The sequence below is a fragment of the Lytechinus variegatus genome, chromosome 10 (genome assembly GCF_018143015.1).
Source record: "Lytechinus variegatus isolate NC3 chromosome 10, Lvar_3.0, whole genome shotgun sequence".
NCBI lineage: Eukaryota > Metazoa > Echinodermata > Echinoidea > Temnopleuroida > Toxopneustidae > Lytechinus > Lytechinus variegatus.
The window spans coordinates 4,571,457-4,586,104 of NC_054749.1; the positions used below are offsets into that span (position 1 = coordinate 4,571,457).

The window sequence follows — 14,648 nt, forward strand, 5'->3', positions numbered from 1 at the left end:
CCACCTACCGGGGGTTGGTTGTTGCTGAAGTAATGGTTAAAATATTCCAAGTATTTATCAATAATGGCCGATATAAAAGAATCTTCCAACTTGATGAATGCCTATCAATTTAAACAAACAAGGCATAATTGTACACAATTGTGTGTCTGTTGGGAATGTCTAACTTAGTTGACATGCGTTAGAATATCGGCTCCACATCCGAAAGAGAAATGCCCGACATTGAAGTCCTGAGATAAAGAAGGAATGTTGAATCTACAAAAAGATACAAAATCTTGCCTTTCAGAATGTCCTTTTGAGTTAAGTGGCCAATTAAGTCATGATACAAATGCAAATGCCTCTGTATGCAAGTAGGCCTATAAAGATACCTTCTCCTGAAATCTTTTTAATTTCTGAGCAGTTGTCTATGCTTTCAACTTAACTGTTGACTATCCATTGCTTGATAAAGGGGATAGGTGGAGGGAAGAATGTTGGTTTCTTTTAGAAATTGGCAAACTGTCTCTAGGACCAGGATATTGTAGCAATAAAAGCCATTTTTCTGACTTTCTCTCTTTCTTTTCTCCAGGACAAGCTTAAGCTGTCTAGCCTGAATAAGGAAGATACAGTGAGCAAGATGCAAGCGCAGGTAGTCCAGTTCCCAGCGCAGATGAAGCAGAGAAATCGCATGCATTCCACCTTAGCCTCATGTAAGGAGACTAAGAAGGAGAAGGGACAGAGCGTGCAGGAGCTATTCAAGTCTAGTGATCAAGGGGATGCGATGATTACAGCTATCAATTCAGAGCTGGATGAACAGAGGTGGGTGGAAGTTTTCTCAACTTACTGTTACCTATCCATTGCTTAATATACGGGAAGGTATGATTACATCTATCAACCGTGAGGTAGAAGGACAGAGGTGAGTGCACCGCATATCAATACACATGCATTATAACAATTAACGGAAAGATTAAATCATGGAGAAAACTTAAGTGCAAAGCTCTATATGGTTATAAGAATACTAAAAGATTGAAATTTATTGCTATTTCATTTCTATTCATAGACAAAATTTAATTCAGTTCAGAATCATGATGTCTCGTAATGGTATGATTAGCAACAATTTTTAGTCAATTATGGACATAATTGCAAACTAAACAAAAATGTGTAGATATTAGTATCTTTGTATTGGTATTCTTATATTTATCTTGAACCTCAAATAAGATCAATATTGAGAATATTTGAAATGTTCTTATTTCTATAATAATAATGATAATAATAATAAAATGAACATTTGTAATGCGCCAGTATCTTGAACCTTGAAGAGTAAGCCCTTTCAGTAGCTTCAAAGCTTTTCAGTAGCTTCAAAGCTATCCCGGGATCCATCTTAAAAGATGCTCATGGTGTAATTTTCAAACTGGGGTCATAGACCTATTGGTAAGGTGTGCAGTTAGTGTTTAGGATTTACTGTCCAACGATAGATAGCCAGGAAGATGAACAATGTATCTTTATTAACTGGGTTGACTTTGTAGTGACTTGTGATACAGCAGCCAAGGTTCTAAACTAAGATGATGCAGAAATTAGTGTCTTGGTGTAAGGTACATGTATTCAAGGAGCTGCCAAACAACCATCCTTTCTTGGCAGTTGGCTTTATAGAGCCATCAATCATAACCATCATTGCAAATAATATCAAAATTTTGTACCATCAGCACCTTCACTTTGAAATGTCCTAATTGCATAAAGTCTTTCAGTGATTCATGAGAGAAATACAAATAAATCTAGATGTCAAATCTGTTGAGACCCAAGAAATATGTTCAACTTTAATAGCAGACACTGAGGAACATGTAAATAGCACATGTTTTGAGCAAACTGGTCCGAAAATTCCTTCCACTAAGATGAATATTCAATTTTAATATGCAAATTACAGACTGTATTGCAATTTACTGGTGGATGGTGCCCGACCCACAAGTTTTTGTCTCACCTGCGTAGCAGAGTGAGACTGTAGGCGCTTTTCTGACGGCGGCGGCGGCGTCAACATCAAATCTTAACCTGAGGTTAAGTTTTTGAAATGACATCTTAACTTACAGTATATGGACCTAGTTTATGAAACTTGGCCATAAGGTTAATCAAGTATTACTGAACATCCTCTTAGAGTTTCATGTCACATGACCAAGGTCAAAGGTCATTTAGGGTCAATGAACTTAGACCATGTTGGGGGAATCAACATCAAAATCTTAACCTGAGGTTAAGTTTTTGAAATGTCATCATAACTTAGGAAATATATGGACCTAGGTCATTAAACTTGGACAAAAGGTTAATCAAGTATCACCAAACATCCTGCATGAGTTTCACGTCACATGACCAAGGTCAAAGGTCATTTGGGGTCAATGAACTTTGGCCGATTTGGGGGTATCTATTGAATTACAATCAAAACTTTAAAAGTTTTTGGATCTCATTCATGAAACTTGGACATAATAGTAATCAAGTATCACTGAACATCCTGTGCAAGTTTCAGGTCACATGATCAAGGTCAAAGGTCATTTAGGGTCAATAAACTTTGGCAGAATTGGGGGTATTTGTTGAATTACCATCATAACTTTGAAAGTATGTTGGTCTAGTTCATAAAACTTGGACATCAAGTAATCAAGTATAGCTGAACATCCTGTGCGCATTTTAGGTCAATGAACTTTGGCCATAATGGGGGTATCTGTTGAATTACCATCATAACTTTGCAAGTTTATTGATCTGACTTTTGAAACTTGGACATAAGAGTAATAAAGTATCACTGAATATCCTGTGCAAGTTTCAGGTCACATGATCAAGGTCAAAGGTCATGTGAGGTCAGTGAATTTTGGCCACATTGGGGGTATTTGTTGAATTACCATCCTATCTCTGTAAGTGCATTGGTCTAGTTCATAAAACGTGGAAATAAGAGTAACCAAGTATCACTGAACATCTTGTGCGAGTTATAGTAGTTTTCAAAGTCAGCAATGCTGCTATGTTGAATCGCGTGATGCAGGTGAGACGGCCAGAGGCATTCCACTTGTTTAAATAAAAACTTCCAGGGGCTCTCAATGGCATGTTATTATCAAATTTGTAAATACCTGTATTTTTATGATTGAATGATTGAAATAAAATTTGAATTGAACTGAAAATTTTGAAATGATTTACTTTGAATATATTCCGTATTAAACTGTTAATTTCCATCATTTGCATAATACAGGCACGTCTGCCTCAGTCATATCTTTTGAGATAACAGAAGTTGTTCCTCTTTGGTGTAATTTACCTCGGAAGATGTAAATAACACATGTTTCTTGCATTCTGGGGGGTGTTTCACAAAGATATAAGTATGACTTAGAGCTGCACTTAAATATCTAGTTGCATGAAGTATGAAAGGTATCACCACATTGGTCAGATCATGCGAAGAGGACGCGCACTACTGCGTGTTGATCAATGAGGTTGCGCGTTGCATATTCTGTACGTGTCAGCTTTTAAGTGCAACTTAAGTCATACTTAAATCTTTGTGAAACACCCCCATGGTCTGAAAACTGCTTCCATTATACTGAGGTGAATATTCAACTTGATACCAGAAGAAGGTTGAAGTTATAAAGACTTTAAAGTGTAATTTGTGTTTGCATCATTTGCATATTACAGGGAAGGTCAGGCTGCATTAGGTGTGAAGGATCACATTCAGGTGGAGAAAGACCAGCTGAGGGACTCTACAGCCCAGGGACCCGTTTCATAAAAACCAAGAACTATCGTAACTTTGTCATTATGGCAACATGGCTGAGCGGCCAATCATAATCAAGGTTACCATGTTTAGTTAAGGCAACTTTGCGATAGTTGTCTTTATGAAATGGGCCCCTGGAGGGCCATCGCAACGGACAGAGGGATTCTTAGCAAGAGGAATTATTCAAGCTACAGCTACACAGTGACGGAGGGATTCTATCTCTGCAAGAGGAACTGATCAAACTACAGCAACGTGTACAGCATCGACCCACCACTTAGGACTGTGAGAGAATGAATGGAGGAAATAAAGGTCAGTTTTGATTAATTCGAGTATAATTTTTCCTGGAGCACTAATAATAATCTGAACCAAATGGCAAAAGGAAGACAAATGAAAGTGAGATGGGATTGAACAAACTTCCCTGTTCGTTGAGCGTTGTGACCCAGTGGATTAGTCTTCGGACTTTGAACAGAGGGTCGTGGGTTCGAATCCCAGCTATGGCATAATTTCCTTCAGCAAGAAACTGATCCACAATGTGCTACACTCAACCCAGGTGAGGTAAATGGGTATCCGTAGGAAGTAATTCCTTAAAAAGCTGTGTGCGCTATGAACACCTAGCTTAGCCGGGTAATATAGGAGCGCCTTGAACACCTAACAAGGTGGATATGTGCACAATATAAATACCATATATTATTATTACACATGTCCATTAATCACAAAGAAGCTATAAGAAGTTTGATTATCAACATTGAAATTTCAAATGACTGGAGCAATCACACAGCCACACACAGATGCCCTCCATGTTCAGATTATCCTTGCTACTATGTATTCAATTCAATATTTTTAGAATTATTATCAATTTAAAACAGGTTGTTTAGTGGTGCACTAAAAGAAAAGCATAGTGTGCAATTAAAAGAGGCAGTTTTAGTCTGTAGTGTACAATGTGCTGAAATCTGACAAAGTCCCAAAGATGTATGTACAATACTTGCAGTGCAATATCATACCATATTGAATTTTCTAATGAATAATGGTCATTAAAGATAAAGTAATAATATACAAATAGCGAATAGGCATGAGTGCAATTGTGCGAGATTTCGCACGAGGTGAAAGAAAGATGCTCTATTGAATATAGCGTTTCTTTCATCGAATGCGAAATGTAGCACCATTGCACAAATAAGAATATTTGCTATTTGTGTTGTACAACCCTTTGGAATCTAGCGAAAATATGAAAAAACAAGAGTTTTTCCCTGCAGTAAATCTATGAAAAGGGAGCAAAAATATTGAAATCAAAAAGCAAAATCCAACAAGCGCACATGATCTTGGGCAGCATTGCGCATCTAGCCAGCAGGCTTATACGTTTATTGCACCTTCATTTTCACTGAGCGCAGTGAATTAAATCGTATTGTGACGTCATCTCCTATAGCCGTGCAACGGTACATTTTGGATGGTACGTCTTTTGTGCAACGGTACAAATTTTTGACATTCAGTCTCCCATTTGCTCGCGTACAACAAGCTAAGTAGGCGTTGTACAATAGTGGATGACCTTTCTTCATAGGGTACCAGAGATATTCCATTGTTAAGCTCAATATTGCATTCATCTTTGATTTGCCTAGACACCCAAACCGGACCGATTCTAGCCGAACCCGGCCTAATACGATGGTTTCGGTGGATTTGAATGTTCCCAATCCTTTCTATATTTTCTTGCATTATCAGAGGGAGAACAGAATACTCCCGAAACCACCGGAATACTTTTCATTTTTTTGTCACGTCTATAACTTCAAACGGGACAGACAATGATCTCAGTTGGTGTGAATATCAAATTGGATCTCCACTGAAATTGACTTCTGAGCACCATAATTTGATAAACAGACAAGATGAATGGAAGTAGAAAAATAAGGTATAATAGACTGAATTCAGGAAGCAAAAGATCAATTTTTTGAGAGTCAAAACAAGCGCGAAAACGTTGACTTATACTTCCTTTGACAAACTGCGCATTGTGATGAATACTGGATTGGCCAAAGTCCGAGGAGAAATAGCATTGGAATGAAGGTCGTCTAAACCATGATCCTATGGTATTGTGATTCATGTTCGTGTTTGAATCATGATTCAAATGATGATTCTGGCTTGTGGTCGCATAAACGCAGCCCTAGGCTCTTCACAAAGTTTTAAAAAATTGTTAGATTTTGAGAGTGGCTTGAAACTTAACTTCTGAAATAATACAATGCCAGACAATGAATCTTGTTTTTATGGCCATTTCCCTCTCCATTCTATAAACCATGATGGTAACTTTGAGAAAAGAAATTCCATTAAGCAATTTGTCTATTTTTTGTTTGTTTGTGTATCTTAGATGAATGATGAGGAGAAAAGCCTTGGAGAATTGAGGAGAAAGAAGGATGAACTATGGACACCTATTAGCTGTAAGTAAAATTTATACATAAGTCCTAATTCTTTAAGTCAATCTTAAAGGGATACCCCAGGCATAAAATGGTATCTAAATGAAATGAAAATTTGATTAAAATAAGAAAAAAAAATGATTAAAATGATCATAAAATAACAAAATCAAAACTGTGGATATCATCAGCTCACCTATTCAATATTCATGAGCATATTTCACTGAATATTCCAAAACTTTGGAATGTCATAATTTTATCATTTGTCTGATTTTGATGAGATTTACAATAAATAACCTACTCTGTTCAAATCACACAATGTTCAGCCTGAAGTTCCCCTTTACGTCTTTCATAAGTCAACGTAATATTTGCATAAGACAAACTGAACTTTTGAAAGTCAAACAATACTACAACATTGCATTTGCATATATAGTTAAGTCAAATTTCTTTTATGTGAAGTCAAATTTCTTGTACAAGTATTTTTCCATTTACAATGATTTTTTGCAAATCTATTTGTGTTCATCTACCTCTATTTATATCATGTTTTGTCTGGTACAATACAAAATACATGTAGGAATAATCTAAATCAATAGAAAGTCCTGTAATGATTTGAATTGTTTTCTTCGAGACTGTAAAAACATTTGTTTTGCCCACCCCCTTTCTCTCACTCTTTTATTTTGTTATAAGTCTATGGTAATAGTATATACATAGGAACTTTAATTTATGAAGTTCCTTTATTGATTTTTCTCTTACAGTTGGACTCGTACCACAAAGATTTCACTGTCAGCTGGGAGCAAGCTGATCCAAGATGAACCAAGAAGTCAATGGATTGATCAAAGCTTTCCAATCTTATTGTCAAGTAAAAACATGGTTATTGAAGCCTAAATCATGGTATAGAAATTATTCTAGGGACTGTCATTTGAGGTAACAAATTTAGTATTCTCAGATGAATTTTCTCCTTTTGTAAAACTTCATGCTTCTAACTTTTTTCAAAAGTCTACTCTGCTGCCACAAATTAATTTGCATAATGCAGACAAGACTGCCATCATAGGCATTCCTCTTGACTATTTTATAATACAGGGGATTGCTGTCACATATATTGAAATTAATGAACAAGCATCAGTTTAAACTTTATGTCAGTTTATCCTAAGACTTTGAGTTTCAAATATTTGACATGCCTATGCACTGTTAATCATGATCCCATTTAAGTATTTTATGATGATTTTCTTTGTGAAAGGAGCAGGTCCAAGCTATACATCTCTTTGTTTCTGTAAGGCAGGATTACATTAAAGCTTGTGTATAGTTTTGGTAAATCCACCAAAATGCACCTATCACTATTCCAATTCATTGCTAGCTAATATGAATGGATATGCCCTATAACAGTTATGATGTGGAGGATATGAAATGAAAATGTGTTTTACAGGATAAATTTTGCGATTTTACATGGAAATTTAACTTGATCGGGTCACCCGATCAAATTAAAATATCTGTGTGTTTTTGTCTTTCAATCAAATCCTATTCCAAATAATGGAATGGGATGAAACTTTCAAGATATGTTCTTTGTCTGTAATATTTGGATATCTAATCACTAAATTTATAAGATAAGTGCTTGAATGCTCATTTTTAAAATTTAAAACAAGCATCGCCGAGAGAGGGCGCTATATATCCAAGATTTGAATATTTGAAATTTTCTCAGAGAAGTGCAGTTGGAAAAATATCTTACGGTCTCTACGCTTTAGTAAGACTGTCATATTAGATGATATTCGATTATCAATCACATTATTGACCCTTTACCAAAGCTATACACAGGCTTTAAGTCTCAACAAGATTGGAAATGAGTTTTATGAAGCTTAGGTTTTTAGAATTAGATGGTTTGGTAATCAATCCTAGTAGTTATGTGTGAATTTAAGTCACCTTCCAATTTTATCTCAATGAAGTTAGTATTTGTGTTTATTATGTTTCGTTCATTCTGCAAAAGTGGATCCAAAGGTTTTCCAGAGTTTTTCTCTGTTGTGTTTTATCTCTGGTTTTTTACCCTGGATCTACTTGTCGTAGAATTGTTAGAGGGGAAGTTCATTCTGATAATAAGTTGGTTTTAACAAAAGAAGGAAAATTACTGGAAAATATTAATGAAGGTTGATTAAAATCTATCAAAAAATTGCAAAATTATGAATTTTTGAAGCTTTGATTTTGTGATGTCGCAGACCATGACGCCGTCTTAGAAAGAGTTACGATTGTTCCATCAGTGTCATAATTTTTTTCTTCAGGATACATGTATTTGCAAAATGTCCTTTGTAAACAAAGGAGATCACACCAAATTGTCAAGAAATAAATGAATTTATGGATATACATTCATATCTGGATTAAAAAAAAATAAATATACATTTTATATGTTGATTTTGCTGGTGGTCCATAGTTGTGATTGATTTGATCAATCGCAAATCTTTGTAAGACGGGGCCCATATGTCTTGTGGTAAACATTCCAAAAATTGTCATTTGAAAAAAAATAAAGTGATTTCATTCATGTGGGAGATATATCTCTGGACACATCATTTCATACCTCCTTCCAAAAGAAAATTATTTTTACATTATTTTGCTTTAATTAAATCAATTTATTATCAGAATGAATTTCCCCTCTAACGCGGAACATCCCCTCCCCCTAATTTTTCACATAATACCTATATAAATATTCATTTTTCCATTAATATCTTTGATATGTCCTTTATAATTATGTCATTTATACACCAAGAAATTTCATGAAATTAAAATTTTTAATTTTGATATCTATTCTAATCTCGAAATTTAGAGAATAGAAAATTATTTTACTATCATCTGCATAACAGAATTAAATTTCTAATTTTAGGGAAATTAATGATTTTTTATTTAACTTAAATTAATAAATGCCCAACTGTACTTCCTTGCAGGACGCGGCATGGTATGGTCAGAATATCAGGTCATTGACATCAGACTAATTTATTCCAATCAATTAAAGTTTTGGCTCTTAACCCAATTTGCATCAAATTTATAGATGGAAGTATTTTTAGGTCTGACATGTACTTACAAAATGTTCTGTGACTTTGTATCTCTGTATGGGGACAATGCAAGTTTTTCTTAGAAGTTGCACAAAACTAAACAAAGCCAAAGAATTTATAGGTGTAATGATGTATGTATGACTATACTTGGAAATTTTCGAATATTTTTTTTCATTGATTTTGCTTTTCTGTTGACTCTGTAATATGGTGCCAGCCATATGAATTTTATTACTCAGGAAGAAAAAAAAACCCAGCAATATTTACTGTTGGGAAAGCATTTCTATATTAGTTTTTTTTTAATTCATAAGTTTATGACAGAAGCAAATCAATTTGGGAATGGGGTGTTTCACAAACAGTAAATCTAACTAAAAGTCATGCTAACTGTTTTAAGTTAAGACAGTGTGAATGCACACATGATCTTTTGTTTACTGTGTTATTGATATGCAGCGGAGAATACGACATGAGCGTGATCCAACCTATATGGTAATCTATTGAATTGGACACGCAACTCGGAATTAAGAGCAATTTTCAGTCACTCTTAAATCTCTGTGAAACACCCCTTTAATTTGTCTCTTATATTGTGTGTAATATCTGATAGCTTGGACCTGCCCTATTTAGTTTGATTGTATGTACTATGTACTTACTTTGAATAATGATTGTATTTTTTTCTTGAAAAGAATGTAAGACCAGCAGCACAGGAGATTCATTCGAGTTGGAAGACCATAGCAGTTGACCTCATTAATTGATGGAGTAGGCCCTTGAACTCACAAAGATTACTTTCTGTCTGGTTTCAGTTGGGGTCTTCCTTCCAGAATCATTCAATTAGTGACATCATTACCAAGAGATCTATTGTTTTGTGTGCAGAAGAGGGCACTGGACACAGTTGTGCATGGTATACAGCTTCCATAATGTAAGTGCTTTATTGATGATTTCCATGATATTTTGTGTAGCCTAGAGTATGCAAGACAATGCAATTAGGTTTTCCAGCAATTATCACTATGAGGGTAAGAATTTGAAAATAAATAGCAATTTCACCCACATGTTGCTTTTAATCTACATTTTGCCTCATTCACACTTTTTGAATTCAGGACATTTTAAATCTTTGGGACAAAATTCTTTTAATGAAAATCTTTCAAAACCATCTACCAATAGGCAATCTGATAAGTATGTTGGGAATTATATGAAATCCCCATCTGTTGATATTTATTGTAGTCTCTATTCTTGTACATTTAGCCATTCCCTTTCGTATTCCATAATCTCATGTCTTTCTCATTACCCACCCTCTACCCCTCGGCTTCCACTTCTCTCTTTTCACCTCAACAATACTTGCATTATCTGTTGATCCATTGATTGTCTTCTTTCTTTATGTATCTCCCTGTACTATCTGCTCTTGCTGCTGCTCTAAATTCATCTTTGTTTCACATCTTTGCAACAGGATATTTACCATGACTGGTATAAAAATGTGCTAAAAACACAAAGAAACTATTATTTTACAAGAAAATGTATATGTATTTAGAGACTTTGATCTAATTTTTTGATTGATTTCAGAACCATTTAGAGCATTATGAATTTTGCAATTAATTTATTCCATTTTCTGTACTTGTCAATTTTGGAGGCTATTTGAGTCAATATATTTCCCATTCACCATAAAACTCATGTTTGTGCAAAACTGTATATGCGTATGCATCATGTAATCGCAGAACGTGTAGAGATTTAAGTTGCCCGCGTTGGAATGATAAGATATGTGATGAAGGTTCACTGTCATCATCGGTTCGTCTGCCCCCAATTTATTTTTCAATACTCATCTTCAGATATAAAAAAACATGAGGATTGTGTGCTTCAATTTTTTTTTCCCACAATGTGTAAACAAAGAGAAAAATGCTTCTTCAGTCACAGCAATACATGTAAGTCTTGAATCTAGTCTTAGAAGTGCAATGTCAAATTTAAATTTATTTTTGGCCAGCAGTTGTGATTTGCTTTCCAAGCTATTTATACAATGGTCTTGCCATTGCAATATTTCTGGTTGACCTTTATCAATTTTTGTAATGGGAATCTTTCACGTTTGTCAATTTCCTATTGGCAAGGACGGCTGTGGGGCTCGTGGCATTGATCATGGTCGATCAAGAACAGGTTTGCACTTCAAATTCTTTTCCCCATGTGTATCTGCACAAAGAAGAAAGGAACTGTTGACCTATATATAAAGTGCTGCTCACTTCCAGAAATTTGTTTCGCTTACATTGACATCTCTGTATTTGATGTTTGTACATCAAGGAATGTGGTAATGTGACAATCCCTAGGTACTGTCGGACAAAGAAGAATGGTGTTCTTTTCAGCTTACGCATTGGCATGATATCTGGAACTCTTCAAAACATCTACAAGTGGCACATTAACGGTTGGGTATTCAAATGCTTATACTTTATGAGGCTCCTGCACCTTTGATTGTTTGTCGATGGATATAGTTCCAGAAGTCCAGTTGATAATTTCTCGTCTTTTCCATCGATTTCCTCAGATTTATTTGATTTTGATGCAAATGAAAAGAAATTGGAAGGCTAGGGAAGTTGGATTTTCTCAACCAGGTCCCGAGGCTTGACATGAGGTGATACCAGACTTTTCATCCACCTTCCGGTCTGTCAGGCGGGGTAGTCATCAACCAGATTGTCAACTCTCCAATCATTGCATAGTCTGGTAGTTTTTCCTCAGGCTCAGGGGACAGAGTGAACGAGAATTGCATTTGGCAGGATGAATGTTATAGGGGTTGCTAGGTTTGGGAAGGCATTTGATGGAACTTGTCATATCTGATTAGGTAGATCCTGTTGTCTTTCACATTCATGTTTGCTCTCTACTGGGCTTAATTCACTCCATGGACATACCTAATAAAATTGGTTCTAGTAAGGGATTCACCATTTGTGGTCATTAAGGATGGTGACAGATCCTAAGAGAAGGAGCCAGAGCGGAGTGACTCTTCGAGACCTGACCATGGTGATCAAGGAATACCTTGAATAGCCTCATTTACATCATCTGAGTGTTGCAGGGACAATTGTGTGCTGTAGCCTATTACAGAAGGAGCAAGAGCGGAATGATCCTTCGAGTCCTGACCATGGTGATCAATGAAAGAGTCTTGTCATACCTTGAATAGCCTCAGCAACAAGTGTGGTGATGACGATTGTGTGCTCTAGCTTATTAGCAACCAAGATTTGAATTTCTGTTTGAACATAAGGAGTAGATTGTTCCAACTGTTAATGACCCTATGGTTACTTCCATCCAATCTGGAACAAGTTTTGGAAATTTACTTGGATACAGTTTCAAAAGTTTGACAATGGTTCTCAGTGACTCTTTGTCTAAAGAAATGGTCTCCTACTTCCAGTCTTGAATAGGTTTTAGAACTTTTAGGGGTTCTATCTCTGAAATTTGACATTGCACTTCATGACTAGGATACATGCATTGTACTGTTGATGGTTGATAGGGGATTATAAACCATTTGTGGGATATAAAGTGCACTTCCTCAGGACAGGCCTATGTTGAGGTCCTGATTCTCATATCTTATCAGTTCAACTGCCTTGCCTTGTCTCTCAGAGTTGTGTGAAAATAAGTGATGGGTACAGTATGCAAACACAACACATTTGATCCTTTACCAGGGATATTGTCAAGGCCGGCCTCGAGGCCACTTTTTGCCGGCCTTGGCCTCAATCCCGCGTACAAAATCTATGGGAGAAGATTTCTCCAACGGCCTCGGGACTCGGAAGTACCGGCCGTGACTACGTCCCTGTCCTGTACGAGATGGTGAATAAAATGATGGGAAAACAAAACAAAGAAAAATAGAAAACCGAAAAAAACACTTTGCTTCTTTGTAAATATCCATTTCAAAATGCAGTGTTCATATGAGGTTCATAGAAATACATTGCATTATGTACAGAAAGAGGTGTATTGATTTGCAAAATTGTAATCAATTCTCTTTGCAAAATTAAAAAGAAAGTTTTTCCCCTCCCCCAACAAAAAGTAAAGAAAAATATATTTAAAAAAACAGACCCCCCAAAAATTGAAATGGATTCTATTTGCAAAATTAAAAAGAAAATTCTTCCCCTCCAACAAAAAATAAACAAAACAGCCCCCCCAAAAAAAAAAAAAAAATGAATAAACAAAAAAGAAAAGAAATAACAAAAAGAAAGAAAATAGAACCACAACACAAAATAATTGATATAATGCAATTATTTAGCACAATTTAATATCAGTCATGGGTGATAAATGTTGAAATTATGTGAAATGATGGAAGATTGACAGTAAAGGGATATATAGTACAGGGAGATATGGAGAGACAGATTACAGTCAATGGATTAACTGGTAAACCTGTAGAAAGGAGGAGAAGAGGGGAAGGGGAGATGGTATTGAGAAAGGGAGCAGATCAAAGGAAGTGGGGTGTCGGCTTTGTTCGAGGATGAATAAAGAGACTACAAAGGAGATCAACAGATTGATTTGGTACATAAAGAAAAGAATTTAATGTATTCAAAATAAGAAAATACAATTGTTTCCCTTAGCAACAGTCAGTGCATTGTCTACAATTCGTGGCTACACAAAGTATCATTGAAATTGCAGATAAAGCACCTACATTCCGGATGCGGTATGTCATGCCATCTCTGCTAGCTCCATGGTCATGCATGGTAGTGTTCAGTGCCCCACCCTGCATGCTTCAAAATAGGACTATTGGTAAGGATGTCACATATTGAGTGGTTTTGTTTGGGAGACCCCAGCTCGGATCAGGCTGTAGGTCACTTTGTGAGGGAAGGGGTTCGCTCCATTGAATCAAGAGGTTAGCTGCTATGGTACGAAAACTTGAATGAATCTCCTGTGCTGCTGGTCATTTTTTTTTTATATATTTTTTTATAAGATGCCTAATAAAGCCTCATGAAAATGAATTCTTGCCTTTCGTACTATTTTTTTTTACTTTTTGTGATCTCCCCTCCCCTTATCCATTGTGACCCCCTCCCTTCCCCTTATGATCCCTTTGACCCCTCCCCCTTATCCATTGTGATCCCCTCCCTTCCCCCTTATCCATTGTGAACCTCCACCCATCCCCATCTTATCAAGTAATGCAAGCCAAAAGTGACATAGTTCCTGTATAAAAATTTCAATTTTGACCAAGTTTTGACCAAAATGAATTTTTTTGCTAGATGCCATTTTGTTTTTCAGTTTAATTTATCAACCCTTATGATTTGGATGACCCTTTTTGTTCTTGCACGCAAGAATTGCAATATTTAAGCATGCATATAAGTTAAAATGCAAAATTGGCGAATTGGAAAATTGTACATTACTTCCAAGAATTCTGTCACATTTTGGCTTGCAGCAAGTAAGGCCTAAAATAAATCGTTGCCCGAACCAAAATATATATATATATGCAATCTTGTTTTTGAGATTTTAGAAGAATTTGCTCAAATGTGTATTTAATTGGTAGTCTCATTTTATTCTGCATTTTGACAGGTTTGTTTACCTGGGGGTAATTTTTGTGTGCAGCTAGCAAAGGTATTTAAAAAAAAAAAT

At 35.8% G+C, this 14,648-nt stretch overlaps 1 long non-coding RNA gene across 1 annotated transcript; it reads left to right on the plus strand.

The window, feature by feature from the left end:
* The first annotated feature begins 850 nt into the window (after window positions 1-850).
* LOC121423117 lies at window positions 851-7,284 on the plus strand. Its single transcript, XR_005971236.1, has 4 exons — window positions 851-889; window positions 3,622-4,006; window positions 6,042-6,111; window positions 6,840-7,284. It is a non-coding gene; the product is annotated as an uncharacterized LOC121423117 (long non-coding RNA).
* Window positions 7,285-14,648: the final 7,364 nt, after the last annotated feature.